Source organism: Callithrix jacchus, chromosome 7, assembly GCF_049354715.1.
Source record: "Callithrix jacchus isolate 240 chromosome 7, calJac240_pri, whole genome shotgun sequence".
NCBI lineage: Eukaryota > Metazoa > Chordata > Mammalia > Primates > Cebidae > Callithrix > Callithrix jacchus.
Window position 1 is genome coordinate 160,060,361 of NC_133508.1, and position 24,234 is coordinate 160,084,594.

General features: G+C 38.0%; 1 protein-coding gene across 1 annotated transcript in view; it reads left to right on the forward strand.

Annotated features, from left to right (window-relative positions):
- The first annotated feature begins 5,776 nt into the window (after positions 1 to 5,776).
- LOC144577181 (uncharacterized) overlaps positions 5,777 to 24,234 on the forward strand; it is a 90,955-nt gene continuing 72,497 nt past the window's right edge. The window contains exon 1 of the mRNA XM_078333085.1: positions 5,777 to 5,981. The gene's annotated coding sequence lies outside the window, so the exon portion shown is untranslated. The remainder of the gene's footprint in view (positions 5,982 to 24,234) is intronic.

Below are 24,234 nucleotides of genomic sequence, written 5' to 3' on the forward strand. Positions count from 1 at the left end.
TTTTCTTTTAGCTGTGGGAGGCCTAGATATTATTTAGATTTTTTTCGATTTGCGTAAAATTAAAATTTCGGTATTTTATATGAGAGGGCATATTTAGTTGGTGTATATACTGCAAAACACAGTAGAAAAGGGCATTGTATATTTTTTATGACAGATTATATTCAGAGCAATTTTCCTTTTAACATTGGGGTGCCTAGATAATATTTAGATTTTTTTCGATTCGCATAAAGTTAGAATTTTGGTAGTTTACATGAGAGAGCATATTGAATTGGTGTATATACTCCAAAACAGAGTACAAAAGGGCATTGTATATTTTTTCTGACAGATTATATTCACAGCAATTTTGCTTTTAACATTGGGGTGCCTAGATAATATTTAGATTTTTTTCGATTCGCATAAAATTAAAATTTCGGTATTTTCCCTGAGCGAGCATACTGAGTTGGTGTATATAATCCAAACCTAAGTAGAATAAGGCATTGTATATTTTTTCTAACAGTCTACATACAGAGCCATTTTCTTTTAACTTTGGGGCACCTAGATATTATTTAGATTTTTTTCGATTCACGTTAAAATAGAATTTCGGTATTTTACATGAGAGAGCAAACTGAGTTGGTGTATATACTCCAAAACGGAGTAGAATACGGCATTGTATATTTTTTTCTAGCTGACTATACTCAGAGCCATTTTCTTTTAACTTTGGGGCACCTAGATATTATTTAGATTTTTTTCGATTCTCATAAAATTAGAATTTCGGTATTTTACATGAGAGAGCATATTGAGTTGGTGTATATACAACAAAACAGAGTAGAAAACAGCATTGTATATTTTTTCTGACAGATTATATTCAGAGAAGTTTTGCTTTTAACATTGGGGTGCCTAGATATTATTTAGATTTTTTTCGATTCGCTTAAATATAGAATTTCTCTATTTTACCTGAGAGAGCATAAGGAGTTGGTGTATATACTCCAAAACAGAGTAGAATAAGGCATTGTATAATTTTTCTTACAGACTATATTCAGAGCCATTTTATTTTAACTTTGGGGCGCCTAGTCATTTTTTAGATTTTTTTCGATTCGCATAAAATTAGAATTTCGGTATTTTACATGAGAGAGCATATTGAGTTGGTGTACATACACCAAAACATAGTAGAAAAGGGCATTGTAAATTTTTTCTTTACAGATTATATTCAGAGTAATTTTGCTTTTATCATTGGGGTGCCTGAAAAAATTTAGATTATTTTTGATTCACATAAAATTAGAAATACGGTATTTTACATGAGAGAGCATACTGAGTTGGCGTATATACTCCAAAATAGAGTAGAATGAGGCATTGTATATTTTTTCTAACACACTATATTGAGAACCATTTTCTTTTAACATTGGGGTGCCTAGATATTATTTAGATTTTCTTCGATTTCCGTAAAATTAGAATTTTAGTATTTTACATGAGAGAGCATACTGAGTTGGCGTATATACTCCAAAACCAAGTAGAATAAGCATTGTATATTTTTTTCACAGATTATATTAGTAGAAATTTTGCTTTTAATATTGGGTGCCTAGATTATATTTACACTTTTTTCGATTCGCTTAAATATATAATTTCTGTATTTAACATGAGAGAGCATATGGAGTTGGTATATATACTCCAAAACACAGTAGAATAGGGCATTGTATATTTTCTCTGACAGATTATATTCAGAGCAATTTTGTTTTTAAACTTGGGGTGCCTAGAAATCATTTAGATTTATTCGATTTGGGTAAAATTACGATTTCTGTATTTTACATGAGAGAGCATACTGAGTTGTTTTATATACTCCAAAATAGAGTAGAAAAAGGCATTGTATATTATTTCTAACAGACTATATTCAGAGCCAGTTTATTTTAACTTTGTGGCACCTAGATGTTATTTAGATTTTTTTCGATTCACGTAAAATTAGAATTTCGGTATTTTACATGAGAGAGCATACTGAGTTGGTGTATATACTACAAAACAGTGTAGAAAAAAGCATTGTATATTTTTTCTGACAGAATATATTCAGAGCAATTTTGCTTTTAACATTCGGGTGCCTAGAAAATATTTAGATTTTTTTCGATTCACGTAAAATTCGAATTTCGGTATTTTACATGAGAGAGCATATTGAGTTGGTTTATATACTTCAAACCAGAGTTCAAAAGGGCCTTGTATATTTTTTCTGACAGATTATATTCAGAGCAATTTTGGTTAATACATTGGGGTGCCTAGATATTTTTTAGATTTATTTCGATTCGCTTAAATATAGAATTTCTGTATTTTACATGAGAGAGCATATGGAGTTGGTGTATATACTCCAAAACAGAGTAGAATAGGGCATTGTATATTTTTTCTGACAGATTATATTGAGAGCAATTTTGTTTTTATCATTGGTGTGCCTAGATATTATTTAGATTTTTTTTGATTCACGTAAAATTAGAATTTTGGTATTTTACATGAGAGAGCATACTGAGTTGGTGTATATACTCCAAAACCGAGTAGAATAAGGCATTGTATATTTTTTCTGACAGATTATATTCATAGCAATTTTGCTTTTAACATTGGGGTTCCTAGATCATATTTAGATTTATGTTGATTCCCTTAAATATAGAATTTTTGTATTTTACATGAGAGAGCATATGGAGTTGGTGTATATACTCCAAAACAGAAGAGAATAGGGAATTTTATATTTATTCTGACAAATTATATTAAGAGAAATTTTCTTTTTAACATTGGGGTGCCTAGATAATATTTAGATTTTTTCGATTCGGGTAAAATTAGAATTTCTGTATTTTACATGAGAGAGCATACTGAGTTGGTGTATATACTTTAAAACAGAGTAGAATAAGGCATTGTATATGTTCTCTAACACACTATATTCAGAGCCAGTTTCCTTTAACTTTGGGACGCCTAGATATTATTTAGATTTCCTTCGATTCGTGTAAATTTAGAATTTCGGTTTTTTACGTGAGAGAGCTTATGGAGTTGGTGTATATACTGCAAAACAGAGTAGAATAAGGCATTGTATAGTTTCTCTAACAGACTATATTAAGAGCCAGTTTCTATTAACTTTGCCGCACCTAGATATTATTTAGATTTTTTTCGATTAACGTAAAATTAGAATTTCGTTTTGTTACATGAGAGAGCATATTGAGTTGGTGTATATAATCCAAAACAGAGTAGAAAAGGGCATTGTATATTTTTTCTGAACATATTATATTCAGAGCAATTTTGCTTTTAACATTCAGGTGCCTAGATAATATTTAGATTTTTTTCAATTCACGTAAAATTAGAATTTCGGTATTTTACATGAGAGAGCACACTGAGTTGGTGTATATACTCCAAAACAGGGTAGAATAAGGCATTGTATATTTTTTTTGACAGATTATATTTAGAGCAATTTTGCTTTTAACATTGAGGTGCCTAGATAATATTTAGATATTTTTCGATTCGCTTAAATATAGAATTTCTGTATTTTACATGAGAGAGCATACGGAGTTGGTGCATATATTCCAAAACAGAGTAGAATAGGGCGTTGTATATTTTTTTTGACAGATTATATTCAGAGTAATTTTGCTTTTATCTTTGGGGTGCCTGAAAAAATTTAGATTATTTTTGATTCACGTAAAATTAGAAATACGCTATTTTACATGAGAGAGCATACTGAGTTGGTGTATATACTCCAAGAGAGTAGAATAGGGCATTGTATATTTTTTCTTACAGAAAATTTCCAGAGCCATTTTCTTTTAGCTTTCGGGTGCCTACATATTATTTAGATTTTTTTCAATTCGCGTAAAATTCGAATTTCGGTATTTGACATGAGAGAGCATATTGAGTTGGTGTATATACTCCAAAACAGAGTAGAGTAAGGCATTGTATATTTATTCTGACAGATTATATTCAGAGCAATTTTTCTATTAACATTAAGGTGCCTAGATAAAATGTAGATTTTTTTCGATTCGCTTAAATATAGAATTTCTGTATTTTACATGAGAGAGCATATGGAGGTGGTGTATATACTCCAACACAGAGTAGAATAGGGCATTGTATATTTTTTCTGACAGATTTGATTCAGAGCAATTTTGTTTTTAATATTGGGTTGCCTAGATCGTATTTAGATTTTTTCGATTCGGGTAAAATTAGAATTTCTGTATTTTACATGAGAGAGCATACGGAGTTGCTGTATATACTCCAAAACAGAGTAGAATAAGGTATTGTATATTTTAACTAACAGACTATATTCAGAGCCATTTTCTTTTAGCTGTGGGAGGCCTAGATATTATTTAGATTTTTTTCGATTTGCGTAAAATTAAAATTTCGGTATTTTACATGAGAGGGCATATCTAGTAGGTGTATATACTGCAAAACACAGTAGAAAAGGGCATTGTATATTTTTTATGACAGATTATATTCAGAGCAATTTTCCTTTTAACATTGGGGTGCCTAGATAATATTTAGATTTTTTTCAATTCGCATAAAGTTAGAATTTTGGTAGTTTACATGAGAGAGCATATTGAATTGGTGTATATACTCCAAAACAGAGTACAAAAGGGCATTGTATATTTTTTCTGACAGATTATATTCACAGCAATTTTGCTTTTAACATTGGGGTGCCTAGATAATATTTAGATTTTTTTCGATTCGCATAAAATTAAAATTTCGGTATTTTCCCTGAGCGAGCATACTGAGTTGGTGTATATAATCCAAAACTAAGTAGAATAAGGCATTGTGTATTTTTTCTAACAGTCTTTATTCAGTCCTGAATGTAATAAAATCTTTTTTATTATTGACCTATTCTACCAAAAGTATTAAAACATGTAGTTAAACTCCCAGTAAACACTATTTTTACCCAAATCACAAACTGCCAATCCCTTAAGTCTTGAGCTCCCAAGGGGAATTAGGAACCCTCCTGTGGCATTCCTCTTCTAAACGTCTGCTGAACAAAACTTGATGTTGCATTTTCAAAGAGCCCAAATGGATTACTTTTATGAAGTTTGGGGCAAATGAATTACACATGTATATAACCCTCCCTCAACACCCAGAAGGTATGCGGACATGCAGAATTCAAAAGTCTGAGGGTGACTGTGCTCAGGGGGTGAAGGGATGCTTAGAAACCACCTCTTTGAGGAGGAAGGCAGGACGTTCAATAAGAGCGGGTGGCTACCAAAGAACTAAATTTTAACGCAACAAAGGTGAGTCCATCTCCCCGCAACCACAGGCATCCAACCCAGGAACACCTGGCTCCGCCTGGATGGCTGAGGTGCAGCTGGAGGGGGACTGAAAGGGTCAGACCACGGGATTGTTTTCCACTTTGGGCTTTTACACAGCAGTTTTGAAGACAAAAGGGCTTTTCAGCTAGGTTTGGTTCACCGTTCCCCTCCTCCCAGGCCCAAGCTTGGTCCCCAATGTCCCCAGCAATGCTTTGGACGTCCCTCACTTTGCTGTTTTTTTGGGGGGCCACTGCCCACCCCTAGGTTGCGTGCTGTCCCTCCTAGAGAGAGGTGGATGGCCATGACATTCCAGGGAGCAAAAAGGGAGGGGCGAAGGGGCAACGACACCCTTCTAAAGTTTCACCCCAGAAAGGCATCCCACTCGGCCCAGGAGGCGCCCTCAGGCTACAACCTTCCCGTGAGCCTCCTCCCTTTGCCCCGCCCCTCAGCACGGGGGAGGGGCGCTGTGCAGCCGGCGCTCTCTGATTGCCTGCCGCGTCAGGGTTCCAGCCGGGATTGTGCTGTGGGCGGCTGTGGGCGGCTGTCGGCGCCTGCGTGCACAACGTGGAGAACCAGCGTTGGGAGTTGCTGGAAGTTGGAGGCGAGGGAGCGGTCACTCGCAATGAGCGCGGGCGGCACTGGGCGCAAGGTGGAGAGCAGTCCCTAGTCTAAGACTTTCCATCGCCCTCCGGCACCGCCAGTACCACGGACTCCACCCTGCTGCGGCCCCTCGGCGATGCGGTGCAGCTGCCACTCGACCAAGTGGGTTGAGGTACCACGAGGCACCGAGGCGTCGGGCACGCACCCTCGCTGCCCTTTGTGGCCATGGTGCCACCAGACCGGGGGCCTGGGAGAGGGGTGGGGACTGGGGCCCGCCACTGCTGGAAGGGAGGGGAAGACAAGCCTGTCCCAGTGACCTCTAACTTCCGCTGGCCTCCTCTCTGCCTCCATGCCTCTGGGGCATGCGCCCCAGACCCCCATCCGTCGCCCAGGGCCGGGGTGATCCAGGGGTAGGTGCTGGCGACAGTCTCGGCGAGGGTCTTCATGTAGACTTGAGGGTGTGCGTGCTGGTCCCTGCCCTCTGCCGCAGTGGGGCTGGGACTCAGCTGTTGGGTCCCTTCGGGTGCACAGGCTGGGATGTAGACGGAGCAGAAGTCTGTGCTCCGGAGAGGCCGGCGTGGTAGTGCCTGCCTGGCAGGTGGCTCTGAACGACCCCCGGAAAGGCTGAGGCGTGGGTCTAGGCGTGAACGGTGCATTAGAGATGGCGTCCATGAGTGCGAGGGGCTCAAAGAAAGCCCCCTTTCCACAGTAGAGTTCTGACTCCACTTCTAAAATACTTTTCTGCACGCCTCTGTACCTCATAAATCTATTTTATTATTTTTTGCAATGGAAAAAAACAGCTCTGTTTTTGTAAAAAAAAAAAAAAAAAAAGAATTTTCTATTAGGCCTAGAAAGAAACTTAAAAAGTGTTTCTTCTTTTATCTAATCGGAACTTGTGTATGTGCACACACCCGTGTGACAGAAAGAGCCAGGGAGAGAGGGAGGGAGAGGAGGTGAAGGCAAGAAGAGAGAGAGCGATTAAAAAGCAAGTGCACTGTGGCAAGCTCGTCTGGACTAAGTGAGAAGCAGGCGGTTGTGGTGATGAGATAGGAGCTCGGGATGCTTCCTGGTACCAAGACTGTCATAAGTGGAATTGGGGTCTGAAAAAGTGACAGCAAAATTCAGCGTTCCTTTGACAACCACTCAGAAAATAGAATGTGAGGAAGCAGGAGGAAGGGAAGGTGTGGGGCCAGCCATGAGAATGCACCCCGCTGCTCCACGGATGCCTAGAAATGCTGGTCGCTTATAGGGCACAGGTGAGGGGAAGTCTGGACTGGTGGCAGTAGTGCTGCCAAGCCATGTAGCCTGCTCTCTCAACGGTGAATGTTCTTGCATAAGTAGTGGGGAAGATTATTCCCTAGTTTATATAGGCCCCATTTGTCCTAGACACAGATTTTAATGTTCTCAGGTGATCGCTTGCTTGATTGTCTGTGTAAAAGATCAGCAATCCTTTTTTTTTTTCTGGAAAGGTCTAGGCAGTAAATATTTTAGGCTTGGCAGCCCATATGGTCTCTGTCACAGCTACTCATCTCTGTGGTTGTGGTGTGAAAGCAGCCATAGAAATGGGTAATAAAGGAGTGGGGCTGAGTTCCAAAGTACTTTTATGAGAACTGAAAATTGCATTTTATATAATTGTTGACATGTCCCAAGATATTGTTACTTTTTTGAATTCTTTCACATTCGTGGCTCATGAGCTGTCTGACAAGAGACGACAGGCAGGAATTGGTGGATGGGCCATGGTTGCCCAAACCCTGTGTCCAAATCATGGCATTGTACAAGCAGGAGGGATCTCTGACCCTCTCTTTTTTTCCTCTTTCCTTCTTTTCAGTTTCTCATTGTGCTGATTTGGAAACCAGAAATCGAAAGCTCTGGGAAGTGAACTCTTTCTGACTTAACCTGTTAGTGGCAGTGTTAGGATAAAATTTCATGTCTCAAGGAGCACTTCTTAGAGCCCAGATCAGACTGAATGCTGCTTTTGTGATTGCAGAAGGCATACCATCCTCTGGTACACTAGCTCCTTAGCGTCACCCTGAATCTGAAACTTAGTTCTTCATAAAGTCTTTTGTTCTATGATTCCTCAGTGCATCATTTGCTAATTTGCGCCAGTTATTCTGTTTAACACAACTGAGATATAGACATAAGCAAAGTTCCTACCCTTTAGGAACTCACTTCTTCAGGGCCTGGTTTTGATAATCCAGACAAAGCTACTTAAATGTAGTTTTATCCTTAAAAGCAAAATCGGCTGCACTTATGTAAGTTACAATAATAATTAGAATTTAGGAAAAATCCATTCTTAAAACAAGAAGGCAAAGAGAATAAAAAATAAACATCCAAGTCACCCTCTGACTGTGCGTTGGTTTTAAAACAACAAGACTATTATTTTAAGTGAACACAAGGAAAATTTTGCTACCAAGCGAGTACAATTTCTAACAGGTGATACATCGACTCCTCTGATTCCAGACATTTCCGAAAGTGCCCTTACTACCTACATTACTTCCTTCTGTAAAGCTCTACTGATTAAGACTTTATCTTTTGTGGTTGGATTTTTGCTTTTGGAATTACAATTCCAAAATTTTGCTTTGGGAATGAATGTCTCCCCGTGTTTGCCAGGGTAGTCTCCAAAGCCTGACCTTATGATCTGCCTACCTGAGCTGCCCAAAGTACTGGGATTACAGATGTGAGCCACTACACTGGGCATTTTTTTTTAATTACACTGAAGACTTTTGAAAGGGTTGTGTGTTGTATGAACTCCTTCCTCACCCAATTCTCATGGATGGGAAAATGCTGCTGCTTCATTTTAAAGCTAACGAGCTGCATGAACAGGAACTTCTAATTAACAATTCAAACTGATTAGCTCCTGTCCCTGAAGGCTGGAGAACACGGGAACTGCTATCCCATCTGAATACAATCCAAAGGCAAAAGGCTGTGGCCAAGTTGAAATAATGGGGCAGATAGAAGCGATAAAGACTGGAGCTGGGAGTGGCCCGTACTTCAAGTTAAGCCAAACAAAGGTGTTTGCATGTTTTATATGGGCCAAATAGGAATTCCATAATAGAGAAAACCATTGATTTTAAGGAGGACGCTGCCCTGAAAAGCTTCCTGCCAGGGGTAAGGAAGAGGCTGCCCAGGACCCCCAGAGGCAGGTGGTAGGAGGGCTCTTAGTGGCTTCCTAGAAACTGTATTACCTGAGGTAGTGAACTGCTGTCAGAGATCCCTACCAGGAGAATTTCTCAGGAACGCATGAGAAAGGGCCCAAAACTGCATGACTGCTCCTAAAATGTGACACCATAATACAGCTGAACTATTCAATAAAGCCCTATCTGTTCCTCTGTCTCTCCTTTCTCCCTGCCCCTATCCAACCCTAGAAGAGCCAGAAAGCACTGCTAAGAAGTGAGGGTGGGTGGTCATAAACAAACACACTGTCCTCCTTTCCCTTCCCACTGTGGGTTTCTCAGGCTGAGGCTGTCACAGAGGAGGAGGGATGAAAATTGTTTTCGTTGATATTTTATGATGAACATTTATGAACGTACAACAAAGTTGAAAAAACTTTACAGTGAACACTTTAACTGTATCTCCACCAACTTGGAGTCTTGTTTTATCTCATGTCCATCCATAGATCCATCTTTCTATCCATCCAGTAATCCATTATAGTTTTTAGGCATTTTAAAGTAAATTGCAGACATCAGTAACTCAACGTGCATTAACTAGAATTTGGTACCTTTTTTTTCCTTTTGGTGTAAAGTTTACAAATGATGAAATGCAAAAATTTTAAGTATGTATTTACCGAATTTTGACAAAAGTATACATATGTGTAACCCAAAACTCTATCAAATAAAGAACATTACTATAATCCCTGATATGGTTTGGCTGTGTCCTCACCCAAATCTCTTCTTGAATTGTAGCTCCCAGAATTCCCACGTGTTGTGGGAGGGACCTGGTGGGAGAGAATTTAATCATGGTGACAGTTTCCCCCATACTGTTCTTGTGATAGTGAATAAGTCTCACAAGAGCTGATGCTTCTATAAGAGGAAAGCCCTTTTGCTTGTTTCTCATTTCTCTCTTGTCTGCCACCATGTAAGATGTCCCTTTGACTTTCTGCCGTGATGATGAGGCCTCCCCAGCCAGGTGCAACTGTGAGTCCCTTAAACCTTTTTTGAATAAAGTACCCAGTATCAGGTATGTCTTTATCAGCAGTGAAAAAACGGACTAATACAATCCCAGAAAGTTTCCTCATGACTTGTCTCAGTCTCCAGCTCTGTACCCTTGGATTTTTTTCATTGTCGACTAAGTTTGCCAACTTTAGAAATTCCACATAACTTGAATCATGTTGTGATAACCCTATATATAAGGCTCTTTTCAGTCCACAAAATAATTTTTATATTTATCAGTCAGGTTACACATATCAGTATCTCTTTCATTTTTATTGCTGAGTAGTATTTCATGCTATGAAATAACGTAGTTCGCTACCTGATCCTCTATTTGTGGTCACCAGAAATATTTTCAACTTTTGATTATTATGAGTAAAGCTATTGTGGTCTTCTGTAAGTATTTTTATTAACATGTATTTTCACTAATTGGGGTAGATTCCTAACTCGGAAATTTATTATAGATGAGATGTATATTCGTTCTATAAGAAAATTCCAGAAATTTGACAAAGTAGTTGTACTGTTTTATAGTCCCATTAGCAATAGTTGTAGTTGTGCTGTATTCTTGCCAACATTTGGTGTTTAGTCTTTCCCAACCTAGTTATTTTGTGGGGTGTGTAGTAGTATCTCACTGTGGTTTTAATCTGCATTTCCTTGATGTTAACCATTTTGTCCCACTTGTATATTATCTTTGCAAAGTGGCTCCCCCAATTTTTTCCCCTTCTAAACAGTAATTGTTATCTTTTTTTCTTTTAGTTGTTCTGTCATCCAGGCTGGAAGGCAATGGTGCAATCTTGGCTCACTACAGCCTCTGCTTCCTGGGCTCAAGCGATCCTCCCACCTCAGTCTCCCAATTAGCTGATACCAGGCTAACTTTTTGTATTGATATTAGCCCACATACAAGGCTAATTTTTTGTACTTATACTAGGTATCAGGGTCTCACCATGTTTCCCAGACTAGTCTCAAACTCCTGGCCTTAAGCCATTCATCCTCCTCGGCCTCCCAAAGTACTGGCACTACAGGTGTGAGCCACTGTGCCCAGCCTTATTTTCAGGTTATAAAACTGCTTTCTATATTCTGGAAATCAGGCTCTTTACTGAAAATAGATTTATGACCATTTTCTGTCAGGCTGTGGCTTGCATATTCTTTTGTTTAATGTATCTTTTAATTTTCCCGGACACATTTTCTGCAAAATTCGTGTTAGTTTTTGTTGTATTTTTCAGATACTTTGTTCATTTCATCTAAGTTGCAGAATTTGTCACCATGACGTTGTTTATGATAGTCTCTTATTATCCTTTTCACGTCTGCAGGATCTGTAGTGATAGTTTCACTTCGCTTTCACTTCTGATATTGATACTGACCATTTGTGTTTCCTCTCTTTTTTTCATGATCAGAGTAGCTTAAGGTTTATTAATGTTGATATTTTAAAACAACCAGCTTCTTTGCTTTGTTAGTTTTCTCTATTATTTTGTCTGTCTTCAATTTGGTTTATCTCTGCACTTTTACCTTTATTGTTTCCTTCTTACTACTTCGTTGGAGTTTTCTTTGCTCTGTGTGTGTGTGTGTGTGTGTGTGTGTGTGTGTGTGTGGGTTTTCAATCTTCTTTAGGTGAACATTTACGTCATTGATTTTAGACCTTTCTCTTTTTCTTCTATTGCAGTATAAGCATGTACGGCTATACTTCCCTCTGGGAACTCCCATAGCTGTAATTCATAAGTGTTGGCATGTTGTATTTTGATTATCCCTTAGAATAAAATATTTTATATTCTACCTTTTGATTTCTTCTTGGGCTTGTGTATTATATTTAATCTCCAAGTACTTGGAGCTTTCCTAGTTCTCTTATTGTTAATTTCTGTTTTAATCCTATTGTGGTCAGGTAACATACACTGCATGAATTCAATTTGATTTAATCTATTCAGTCTTGTTTTACGACCTAGCATGTGACCTATCCTAGTGAACACTACATGTACTTGAAACATACAGTATTCTGTGGTTATTGGGTGTCGTCTTCCATTGGTTTGTTTAAGATGGTGGAGAGTGTGGTTCAGGTCATCTGCATCTTGACTAAGATTTTGTCTAGTTTATCTATCAACTGCTTGGGAGATGGGTATTAAAATCACCAATCAAAATTGTGGATTGTTTGTTTATTCCTTTAGTTCAATTTTGTTTTGTGCAAATTGATGCACAAATTATTTTTAATCCATTTTTTTGATGAAATGACTCTTCTGTAATCATGAACTATCCCTCTTTATCTTTGGAAATACTGTTTTGACTTAAGCACATTTTATTTGGTATTAATATAGCTTCTTCACACTTCCATTGCTGACTGTTTGCATAGTATATCATTTTAAATGTACTCATTTAGGGTGAGGTACAGTGGCTCACACCTGCAATCCCAGCACTTTGGGAGGCTGAGGCAGGTAGATCACTTGAGGTCAAAAGTTTAGGACAAGCCTATCCCATGCAGTGAAACCCCAGCTTTCTTAAAAATACCCCAACATTTAGCTAGGCGTGGTGGCAGGTTTCTGTATTCCCGGCTACTCAAAAGGCTGAGGCAGGAGAATTGCTCGAACCCAGGAGGCGGAGTTTACAGTGAGCAGAGATTGCACCACTGTACTCCAGCCTAGGGGATAGAGTAGGACACTGTCTTAAAAAAATTCAAATGTACTTATTTAGACCTACGTATATTTGTCTTCTTTTTTTCTATTCAAAGTGTGTATTTCATATACAGCACTGGGTCTTGTGGGTATTTTAAATCAATTCTGGCAATCTCTGCACTTTAATTGGAGTATGTGGTATGATTCAATAACATTTAACGTTATTAAATATAGATTTATTAGTGGTCGAATGATGTAATTGGATTCAAGCTTACAATTGAATGGTTTGTTTCATTATTTTGTTTGTTTTCGTTTGCATCCCCTTCCCCACTTTTTGTCCTGTCCCTTTTCTCCTGATGTCTTTTGGACTCTTTAAATACTTTTAAAATTTCATTTTAAAGTATCCATGACTTATTAGATGTAGTGGTTGAATATTCCTTATCTGAATTCCTTGGGACTAGAAGAGTTTTGGATTTTAAACTTTTTTCATATTTTGGAACATTTACATATACATAAAGAGATCTCTTAAAGATATAACTGAAGTCTAAACACAAAATTCACCTATGTTTACGTACACCTCATACACATAACGCAAATAAAATTTTACATATTTTTAGCAATTTTGTGCACGAATCAAAGTTTGTATACATTGAACCATCAGAAAGCACACATATCGCTACCTCAGCCATCGATGTGGATGAATTTCAGATCTTGGAATATTTTGGATTTTGGGGTTTATGGATCAGAGATGCTCAACCTCTACCTGTTTTCATTGTTGATTATTTTATGTGTTAAAATATGTAAAAAAAGGGTTAAGTTTTCAGCTGAATGAGATTTTTGAGTTTGGAAATTAAACTAAACAGGATTTTTCTTAAGTTCCAGGATACAGGTGCAGAATGTGTAGGTTTATTATATAGGTATATGTGTACCATGGTGCTTTGCTGCACCTATCAACCGTTCATCTAGGTTTTAAGCTTCACATGCACTAGCTATTTGTCCTAATGGTCTCCCCGTCTCACACTCCTCTGACCCCCAACTGGCCCCAATGTGTGTTGTTTTCTCCCTGTGTCCATGTGTTCTCACTGTTCGACTCCCAATTATGAGTGAGAAAGTGTGGTGCTTGGTTTTCTGCTCCTGTTTTGAACTAGACAGAATTTCTTAATATCTTAAATTGCTCAGTGAAATAGAAAATATCAAAGATTCTACCCAACAGGTGGGTAAGAATGAGTCCACGTAGCAACTTTGATAAAGTGAAGGGAAATAACAAACCATTTCTGATTGCTCCCTGCCACAGTCAGTGCATTCAACCTTTTTACTGTCCTTTTATTATTTTTCATTGTTCTTACAGTCATTATTATTTTTCCCCAAATGAAAAAATAAAAGTGGTGGGATTGATAGTGAGGAAACAAAGACTGACAGCTGCCCATACACGTGAGTTTAACTTTTGAGAAATATAGTCACCATGATGATTTTCACACAGGGCTAGTAGGCCTTCTGCATCTGTTATAATTCCTGTTATGTTGTGGACAGAAAATAAATTTTTCTCTCCATGGGAACCTGTTAGTGATACTTGAGAACAATGTCAACTGTAGACCAAAACCGAATACAAGTGGAAATATTGTTTCATTTTTTTTGCAGTATTCCTTTTTTAAGACCTGAGATAGGAGGATAAAAAAGGAAAGAACTATTGACATGTGCAAAAACATGGCTGAATATCAAAAACATTTTCTTGACTAAAACAAACCTTACATATGGAGTGATCACAATATAATTCTATTTCTATCAAACTTTAAAATCTGTGCTGAAAGAATATTTAAAAGTATATTTGGGTTCGGGACCGACTAAGAGGAGGCAAAAGTGAACTTTTTACTCTCTGCTGTGATCCAAAACCCATGCTATACACTTTGTACACAGTATCACATTTAATCCTCAAAATCACCCTAACAGGTAGTTACTGTCACTTCCCCTGCTTCAAACAGAACATAAAGCTCAGAGAATCCAGGTACTGTGTTTTTTTTTTTGTTTGTTTTGTTTTTGAGATGGAGTTTTGCTCATGCCACCCAGGCTGAAGTGCAATGGCGTGATCTCGGCTCACTGCAAGCTCCGCCTTCTGGGTTCAGGCAATTCTCGTGCCTCAGCCTCCCAAGTAGCTGGGACTACAGGAACGCACCACCATGCCCAGCTAATTTTTTGTATCTTTAGTAGAGATGGGGTTTCACCATGTTGACCAGGATGGTCTCGATCTCTTGACCTCGTGATCCACCTGCCTCGGCCTCCCGAAGTGCTGGGATTACAGGTGTGAGCCACCATGCCTGGCCCGGTACTGTGTTTTACACCTACTTAGAAGTCACCAATTCCTAAAGTTCTATAAAATGTTCTAAATAAAAATGAATAAAGTAGGCAAAAAAGACCATGTAAATAGCATTTCTACAAATATCTCCTAAGACAATTTTCACATCGATGTCCAAAGACATTTACAAGAACGTTTTCCACAACACTGTTTAAAATAATAGAAAACTACAAGCAACCTAAATGTCCATGGAAGAGTTAGATTCTTTCTCTTATTTCCGTATAATGCAATACTGTGCTGATGTAGAGATATCATATTCATTTTTAAAAATTACATTCACCTTCTTCTTATGGATCCAAGGAGATATGTTAGAGAATATCTATTGCATTTGGACATAAACATAAATACAAAGGAAATAGTAGGGGCTCTCTACAAGTGGTTATATATTGGAAGAGGAAGAAGAGAAAAATAAAAGAGATTATGAACTTGTATATGCTTTGGTAGTGTCTGGTTTTGTATATAACTTGAATTTTTCATAAATATATTTTACAGTCTGCATAATTACTAGGTAAGAAGACAAGTAAGTCACTTTAGTAAAAGTTCTTCCAATTACTGCAACTGATTTCTACAGCCAGAATGTTCCCAGAACCTGAAAAGAGGAAGCACTAGAAATGGAAGGCAGAAATACTGACACTAGAGGGCCAGAGCTGGAGAGGGTGGATCTAATGCAGCAAATCCATCAGCAGTTCTCATCGCCATCTTTGAGAAACCTCAAAATTTTCCTTGCTTAATAAATGAGTTAAATTGAAAACAAATCCATGACAGTGGTGCATGAGAAAGGTTACATGTGTCCCGAATAATAAGTCTGTGCACAATATAAATTAAAACATACCATTTTACATTCATAAGATTGACAAACAAAAAGTAAAGCCTAGGAATATCAAGTGAAGCCAAACACAAAACAAGTTTCCCCACATTTCCTGTGGGAATACCAATTGTTACAACTACTTTAAACAATTGGAAATTCATAGTAAAAATGAAGACAAGCCTCCCCTACAATTTACCAATCCCTCTTCTGGGAACACAGTAAGAGAGATTCTTCCCAAGAAACCTGTAAACAAATGTATATGGCACTATGCATGTAATTGTACATCGTGGTATTTCCATATGGTAAAGTATTATTCGGCAGGGAAAGTAAGTAGACCAGAGGTAGACATTTCAATATCAATAAGTTTTAGAAAAATAAAATGGAGTATAGGAAGCTGCAACTATATCTGTAATGCTTTGTTTTGCCAGGAAAATAAAGGGACACGTGGGGAGGGCAAAGGACAACAAAAACTAAACAATCTGAAACACATGCAGAAAAATACCCATATTTTAAAATTTTCCATTGCTGCTTATATTAGTTTCTGTCTTTTCTATACGCTTGAAGTACTTGATAATCAAGAAAATATAAAAGGCATAGGAAAAAGTATTCTGAGAAAATACATCGAAAGGTTTATGGTTATTAGATTTGGTAAGATTTTAAATGACTTTAATTTTCTTTGTTATATCTCTCTATATGTCCTAGTCATACCATATTAAATGTGTATTTCATTTATGACAATAAAAATGTATTGTTTAAAAACTCATATATATGCAGTTTTATCTGACATATGATGAAACTCTACGAAACATAGATTCAGCAAAAATACTGAGAACAAGAACAAAAATAATGATATTAAGAGTTGTTGACTTTTGGATGGAGCTATGAGTGACTTTACATTTATCTCTAAACTCGATTTTTCTATAGTGGGCAAATAAAATATTTGTGAAAGCTAGATTAAATAGAAAGCTATAGGTTTTAAATGAAAAGGAATTCAAATAATTTTCCAGCATGATAAAATGTTCATATTCCTAAATATGAACTACTTTACAAAAGCACCAGTGATTTTAAAGAAACATTAGATGATTTTTAAAGGAAGTCAGTTATGATACTGCAGTGTATAGTGATACTGAGTGTTTGCTAGCTCCACTAATCAGGATATTAAGTTAATAGTATATAATATGCCATAAAGAAATTATATGAGCAGAGGTTATTGCAAAAGGAGAACACAATGATTTTAAGTGGGCTGGTGACCTGAATTTCTTCCAGTGAGGGGAAACATCAGAGTCATTTGATCAATGAAGTGCCTTTTATAAATCTTCAGTAAATCTCCTATGAAGGCTTTAAGAAGATGGATTTCTTATTACTTCTGATGTATGTTCCCATGAAATTTTTCCATTGCCACCATGGGCCTGCCCAGCCTAAGAGATGGAAACTGTGAGTCCAGCCCACTGACGCCCACCATCAGTAAGAAGATTGCACACTGAGGAGGCCATGACCAGCCTGCTGACTGAAATCTATACTGTAAAAGGATGATGCTGCTCCAGCAATCCTGAAACCCTGCCCTAGGATCAATGCAAAGTGGTGTCAACCTTAGAATTTCAATACACCTAGGCAGATAGTTATCTTTAAATATAAGAACAGTATCATTTTCTGGAGAAACCAAAAGAATCCAGAAAAATTCTACAGTAGTCTACTCTGCCCTTCCTCCCCGTTCCGTCTTGTTAGTAACAGCCAAATCCAGGCACAAAGATGTCCTAACTTCTACACCTGAGGTTGCCCACAATGTGTGCTAGGTGATGCATCTTATAGAGCACATATGCAAACAATTATGGGATCTGAAAAACAATAACTCAGGCAGAAACATTAGGAATTAGTGCCCCTAAGTGAACCAGTGGGAAAAAAGGAGGCTTAGAGAGTTTAAACAACTTTCCCCAGTAGCTGATAAGTTACGGTGGCCTTAGACAAGCTGACAAGAGTGGTAGCAAAAAGGCTTCAAGGATTACAAATTGTTCTACTATAAGGTTTTAAAAAGGTTTCAAAGGCAAAGAAGAGCAAATGAAGCCATGAATTTTACAATCTATATATTTTTAGCCCTTTCTCTTTTTTGCTCTTCTTGAGTAAACTAATTAGACCCTGCAAACACATTCCCACCCACAATGTGGTCTCCATTGCTTTAGGAACTCACCTCTGAGCAGCCAGAGGAAATGCAGCTGACCCCTTATCTAGTTAACAACCTTTTATACTCTGCCCTTTCGCTTTGCTTTCTCCATGCCAACATAAGACATACAAAGATTCTTCTGCCTCCAAGATGCTGCAGCTTTCTTCTCAGCTAGTTACCCCCAGCTAAAAATAACTGTTCCACATACTCAGAGATATATGGCAATCAAGCAACCAAGTGCCCCTTTTGCCAATGACATGTTTTTAAAAAATATGTTCAATGAGCGGCTCTTTGAAAATTATTCACTTTTTTTCTGAGTTGCAAAGGAAAACGAAAGGCAAATTATGGCTCTATAAGCAACTGTTTGCACAGATCCCATTAATTCGCCATCCACAGGGCTATTGACAACTAGCTCTTTTCTCTTGTCATTTCGCTTACCAGGCAGAAATGATTACAAACTTAATTTCTTTGGGGGGTTATTTAGGTTAGAGAGGGCCCCTTGATAATGCAGAAGTCATAACGGCCACCAGACACAGGAGAACAATAGCTCCCAGTGCTTCCACAATGGAGAGAGAGATAACTGAATGTCATATTCGGAAGAAATTCAAACCATCATTGATTTTTTCAGATGAAAAAACTGAGGCTCAAAGAGGTTAGGGGGTTAACCAAAGTCAGTCAGTGTTTTAGTTTGCAGCAAAGCTGAAAGCAGGCGCTAAGCATTCTATATACAGTGCCCTTTTCTACTCTGTTTTGCAGGATATACACCAACTCAATAGGCTCTCTCATGTAAAATGCAGAAATTGTAATTTTATGCGTATCGAAAAAAATCTAAATAATATCTAGGCGCCCCAAAGTTAAAAGAAAATGGCTCGGAATATAGTATGTTAGAAAAAATATACAATGCCTTATTCTACTTTCTTTTGGAGTATATACACCAACTCAGTATGCTCTCTCATGTAAAATACCGAAATTCAAATTTTACGCGAATCGAAAAAAATCTATTTTTTCAGCCAAGTGCCTCACTTGGCTGTTCAAGGGAAAAATTCTTGCAAATGCAGCTCTTATTATTTGCCAAATGTTCATGCACAAATGCATTTATTTTACCAAGAGCGTAGTGTTGGGTCATTTAAGGAGAATGGGAAAACACCACTCACAATTGAAGAGGCAAAATAGCATACAGATAGCACTCCAGAGCTTGCAAACCCCTTCATATACACTATACCAATGGTACCTCACACTGACTGCGGAGAGGCTGAGATGATGAGAAAGGGCAGGTATATTTATGATTATTTTTAAAAGTAAGGTTAACTTAGACAAAGTAACTCTCTCCAGGTCACAACTCAAGGAAGTAATACATTTCTGTGATGAAAATACAAGTCTTGGGGCTTCTGATTTTATCATGTGTCTATCAAAATCCCCCACCTGCCAACGTTAAGCCATACAATGTAGAACATAAAAACCATACAGCCTCTGAAACAGAGGAGGGGGCGAGATCAAAACTCATTTGAACTTACATAATCATATTTTATCAATTCATTATTAGTCCACTATGATCATTGTGGTCGTCATTAATAGACAAGACGTGTTGAGCAACTACTACCTGCCAGACCAAATAGGAAGGACTTCATCTGTGCTGTTTCACTGAACCTTTACTTTCAACAAAGGTGCTCTTAAAAATCAGAATGATGAAAGTACAGATGAGAAAATGGAAGCCGAGAAGGCTTGAGTTGCCTAAACCTGCTCCTAAATCCTAGCCTTTTGCCAAGGCCACTCTACTAGACTTGCTTCTGTGGGATCTATTGTATTCATAGTCAAATACCAATAAGGCCAAGACAATGAGTACTTTTGAGTTCTTCTGGGTTTTGGGGAAAATTTAAACAATGTCTCCCAATCTCCTGAATGCATTGAATGTATTCGGCCGATTCTGAATAAAGACTGTGTTTTCTGGTTTTCCGGTGAACTGCACAAGGTTTTATAGACTTGTTGAGGAGGTGGTGTTTGATTTACATAGTGTCCAAATAAGGGTTGGACCAGGTGAGAGCTTTACATAGCTCGTGAAGAAGCTGGCTATCCACCCGAATCTCCTTATGCGTATAGGTTTTTTACTTGGCCAGTGCATGTTGGTCTGTCCCTTACTGCACTTGTGGTTGATAAAGAAAAAGGAAGATGAAGCCGTCGGGTTGAGCATGCCTGGCACCCAAGTAGCTTCCTATTGTTACAGCTGCTGGCATTCGCCTGTGCAAGCTTCCAGCTTGCTTGTCTATATCTGCAGCTCGATTTTACAGGCAACTCTTTGTTAGAAATGGTTTTGGGGCTGCTTTTTATTCAAAGGAAACCTTACCAAAGACTTCCTTACTTTCAATCTCTGACTAAATAATTCCTTTAGAACTCCTGTATCAATGGGACTTCCGGATTACAGTTGAAGTAGTTTTGGCTGATCATCAACTCTGCCTCCACTTAATAGTGAATGCTTTTATTTTCTATGTTTCAAGGAGGGTCTCTTTGCTTCTTGCCCTTCTTCAGAATAGCAGTGTGGAAATTGCATTTAGAACACCTGTTGGGCACAGTGGCTCACACCTGTAATCCTAGAAATTTAGGAGGCTAATATGGGAAAATTGCTTCAGGCCAGGAATTTGAGAGCAGTCTGGGCAACATAGCGGTACCCCATCTCTCAAAAAAAAAATTACTGGGTGTGGGGATGCATACCTGCTGCCCTGTTGGCCCAGCTTCTGTCAGGAGGCCATGGCAGAAAGGTCACTTGAGCTCAGGAGTTTGGGGCTGCAGTGAGCTATGGGCATTTAAGCAGCCAGGGTGGGCATTGAGGCTGCTACGACCAGAACTTTAGTAATAGCCTGCTGTGCATAGGTATGTAGTTTGCACCTATTTCTGCATGTGTACATTGTTTAAATAGTAGGCACATATTTGTATACGTGTACATACGGTGTTATCATGATACATATTTTCATCATATGTGCACTATACATATGTACCTAATACATACCTAATGTGTACAATACATACTTTTTGGTGATATTACACGACATATATGTATTAGTGTGATTATATATCTTACTGTGACTATATATATTTTATCACTGATATTTTAAGGAATGTGCATTCCTTTATTTATTTTTATTTCAGTCCTGAAATTGACCTTTATTTTTAAACGTCAGACTGGTAACGTGCTGATGTTGTAAAAATGTTCACACTTAGGTTTGAGTGGGGAAACCCAATCGTCATACTTAGGAATTAAAAAAGAACTAAAATAGACGTAAAAAAATGCACATGGGTACTTTTTAACCAGTAGTACCAGGCACCCAAAAATTAATGCTTTCAAGTGAAATAAGAAAAGATCACAGTTCTTATTTGGGCTAGTGCTTCTGATAGGCATAGCAGGAATGAATGAATGAATTTTATTAACATATATAATAAATAAGTAAAGAACTTTACAAGATAATTTGAGATAGTGATAAGTACCATAACATCAGTAAAATGGGGTCTATGATAAGTGAATTAAATATTTACTTGAATACCTAATACATTTCCAAACTTATTGTGGTCAGAGGGCTCCTGATTCCCCTTACCACCAACTTCTCACTAGGGGATGCTTCTGAAGATTGCGAGGTTTGGGAAGCTTTTGAAGACGTTATTTGAGTTGAGATATGAATGATGAAGTATCTGTATGCATTCCAGGTATGGAGGTGGCAAAGCATTGGTTTTGGGGTGGAAATGAGTTTAGGGTGTTTGAGACTGTCAGTAGGAAATGTTGGAATGTATCCAGAGAAGAAATAGTAGTAGATGAGGCTAGAGAGGTGGAAAGGGCCTTGATATTTTAGGGTAGAATAAGGAGTTAGGATGTCACTTTAATGATGGCAGCAAGTCTGTAGAGTGTTCTAGGTCTGGGGATTGATGGGCTCATGACTGTGGCTACTGTGTAGTGATGACTGGTAGAGGTAGAAGAGAAAATGGTGAACTTTCAGAGCTGTTGTCTGGGTAAGAAGCCATAGTAGCTGTGTAGATGGAGCCTGGGCCAGCTTTAGCAATGTACTTTGCAGACAGAGCTAAGAACTTAAGTGTGGATTCTATGTGGAAGGCAGGAGATGAGTAGTCAAGAGTTGATTCCTAGGTTTTAGTTGAGCAACTGAATGTATGATGGTTCAATTACTAAGATGGGGAAAATTCGAGGAGAAGTTGGTGGTGAGGGGAATCAGAAGATACCTTTTGGCCACAATTGGTTTTAGATACTTATTAGATAGTCAAGTGAGGTGGTTTAGTGGGCAGTGGAATAAATATCTGTAGTTCAGTGGTGAGGTCAAGATTAAAATGACAAAGGTAGGTGTCAGCAACATAGAGCTGACTTCAAAGCCATGAGACAGGATGAACTCCCTACAAGGGGAGGGGCTCAGTTTACTTCCTTAAATTGAGAAAGTTGGACAGGATGGTGTTTAAGGTCTCATCTTCTTCAAAAAGTTAACTGTTTATTGAATTTCAGAGAGTCTCTGTAAGAAACTTGAAGTGATGGAATTTTTTTTGTAAAATGCTGTAGCTGCTTTAAAATAATGAAATTGAATGGGAAGAAATACAGACATTTTAAGTATTGGAAATCTGTATTTATTCTGAAATGGCTTGTTTACAAAGCATAATATGTAACTGCGATCAGATATCCTTCTGAAAGTGAAAATAATCTTCATTTTGTAAGGTTTCAGTTAAACCCAATTGGTGGTCAATATGAACTTATTTTTATCAAAACATTTTAAACAGCTTTATTGAGGAGTCAAGTGACACCCAAGCTGCACATATTAGAAGTGTAAAGTTAGATGTTTTCACATAGGTATTCAGCCATAGAGCTGTCACCACTAGAGATAATAGACATACTTATCATCCCAACAGTTTCCGTGTACCCTTCAGTACTGTCTCCCTCCTGCCTCTGATCCATAGACAACCACTGATAAGCTTTTTGTAACTGTAGATTACTTTTCATTTTCTAACTTATATAAATAGAATCATACAGTAGGTATTCTTTTTTTCTGGCTTTTTTCATTCAACGTGATTATTTTGAGATTCATCCATGGTGTTTTTTGTGTCAGTAGTTCTTTTTCTTCCGTTTGCTAAGTAATATCCTATTGTATGTATATACCAGATGCATTTTTGCAGTCATAATGAAGTTAGACTACCTTCTTTTTTCCCTTCAGTGGGTCTCAGGATTTGCTGGTATTATTTGTAATCCTGAAAATTTGAGACAAGTCTCAGTTAATTTAGAAAGTTTATTTTGCCAAGTTTGAGGATGCACCCTTCTTAGACAGTCTCTGGAAGTCCTGATAACATGTGCCCAGGGTGGTCGGGACACAGCTTAGTTTTATATATTTTAGGGAGACGTGAGACATCAGCCAACATATGTAAGAAGTACAATGGTTGTGTCCAGAAAGGCAGGACAACGTGAAGCAAAGACAGAAAAAAGACTTGAAGTTGGAAGGAGCTTCTGGGTCACAGATAGGTGAAAGAGAGGAGTGCTTGCATTCTTTGAGTTTTTGATTAGCCTTTTTAAAGGAGGCAATCAGCTATGCATGTATCTCAGTGACAGGCAGGTTATCCCTAAGCAGTTCCCGGCTTGGCTTTTCCCTCTAGCTTACTGATTTAGGGGCCCCAAGATTTATTTTCCTTTCACACACCAAAGAGACTAAAAATGTGAGTACATATACACACAGAGACACATTCCAAACTCTCTTCATAGAAGGGCTTCCTTGTTCTTGTATTCATCCCCTTCATCCTGTTCAGGGATGAGCTTTCTGCTGGCTTTCATTTACCAGAGCAAGCTTGACAGTGCTGTGGATAGGAAGCAGGCCCACCCTTTCTGTGTGTTTGTGTTCTGTGTGATTTTTTTGGGAATGTGTGTATGTTGTTGAGCTTTTTTTTTTTAAATATAGATTGTGTTTATGTCAGGAGGTTGCCTAAAATAAAACTGAAGCTTCATAGTTTAGCCTTTAGTTGTGTTTCATAGTTTAGCAGTTATGGATTCAGTTAATCTAGTACCTCTGATTTCACAAGAGAGTATAATAACCCTTTGCTCAGTTCATAGGAATTTTGTATAGTTGGTTACGACAGAGATCAAAATGAGACAAACACTCATTCATGTGGTAAGTAGATGCTTACCTTTAATCTCTGTGGTGTCTTGATTAAATCACTTGCTTTCTGCTTCTGTTTCTATGCATTTGGAAAAGTTGACTGCTTTCTTGTTCCTGTGGATGATCTGAGAACACACATGAGTTAATCACCCTCTGGGTGTTTTTAACATCATGAGCTTACATGCAGTTTAAGGATTTCTGGGCTCTCTGTGCTGTTATCTGGGGTTGTCTGAGG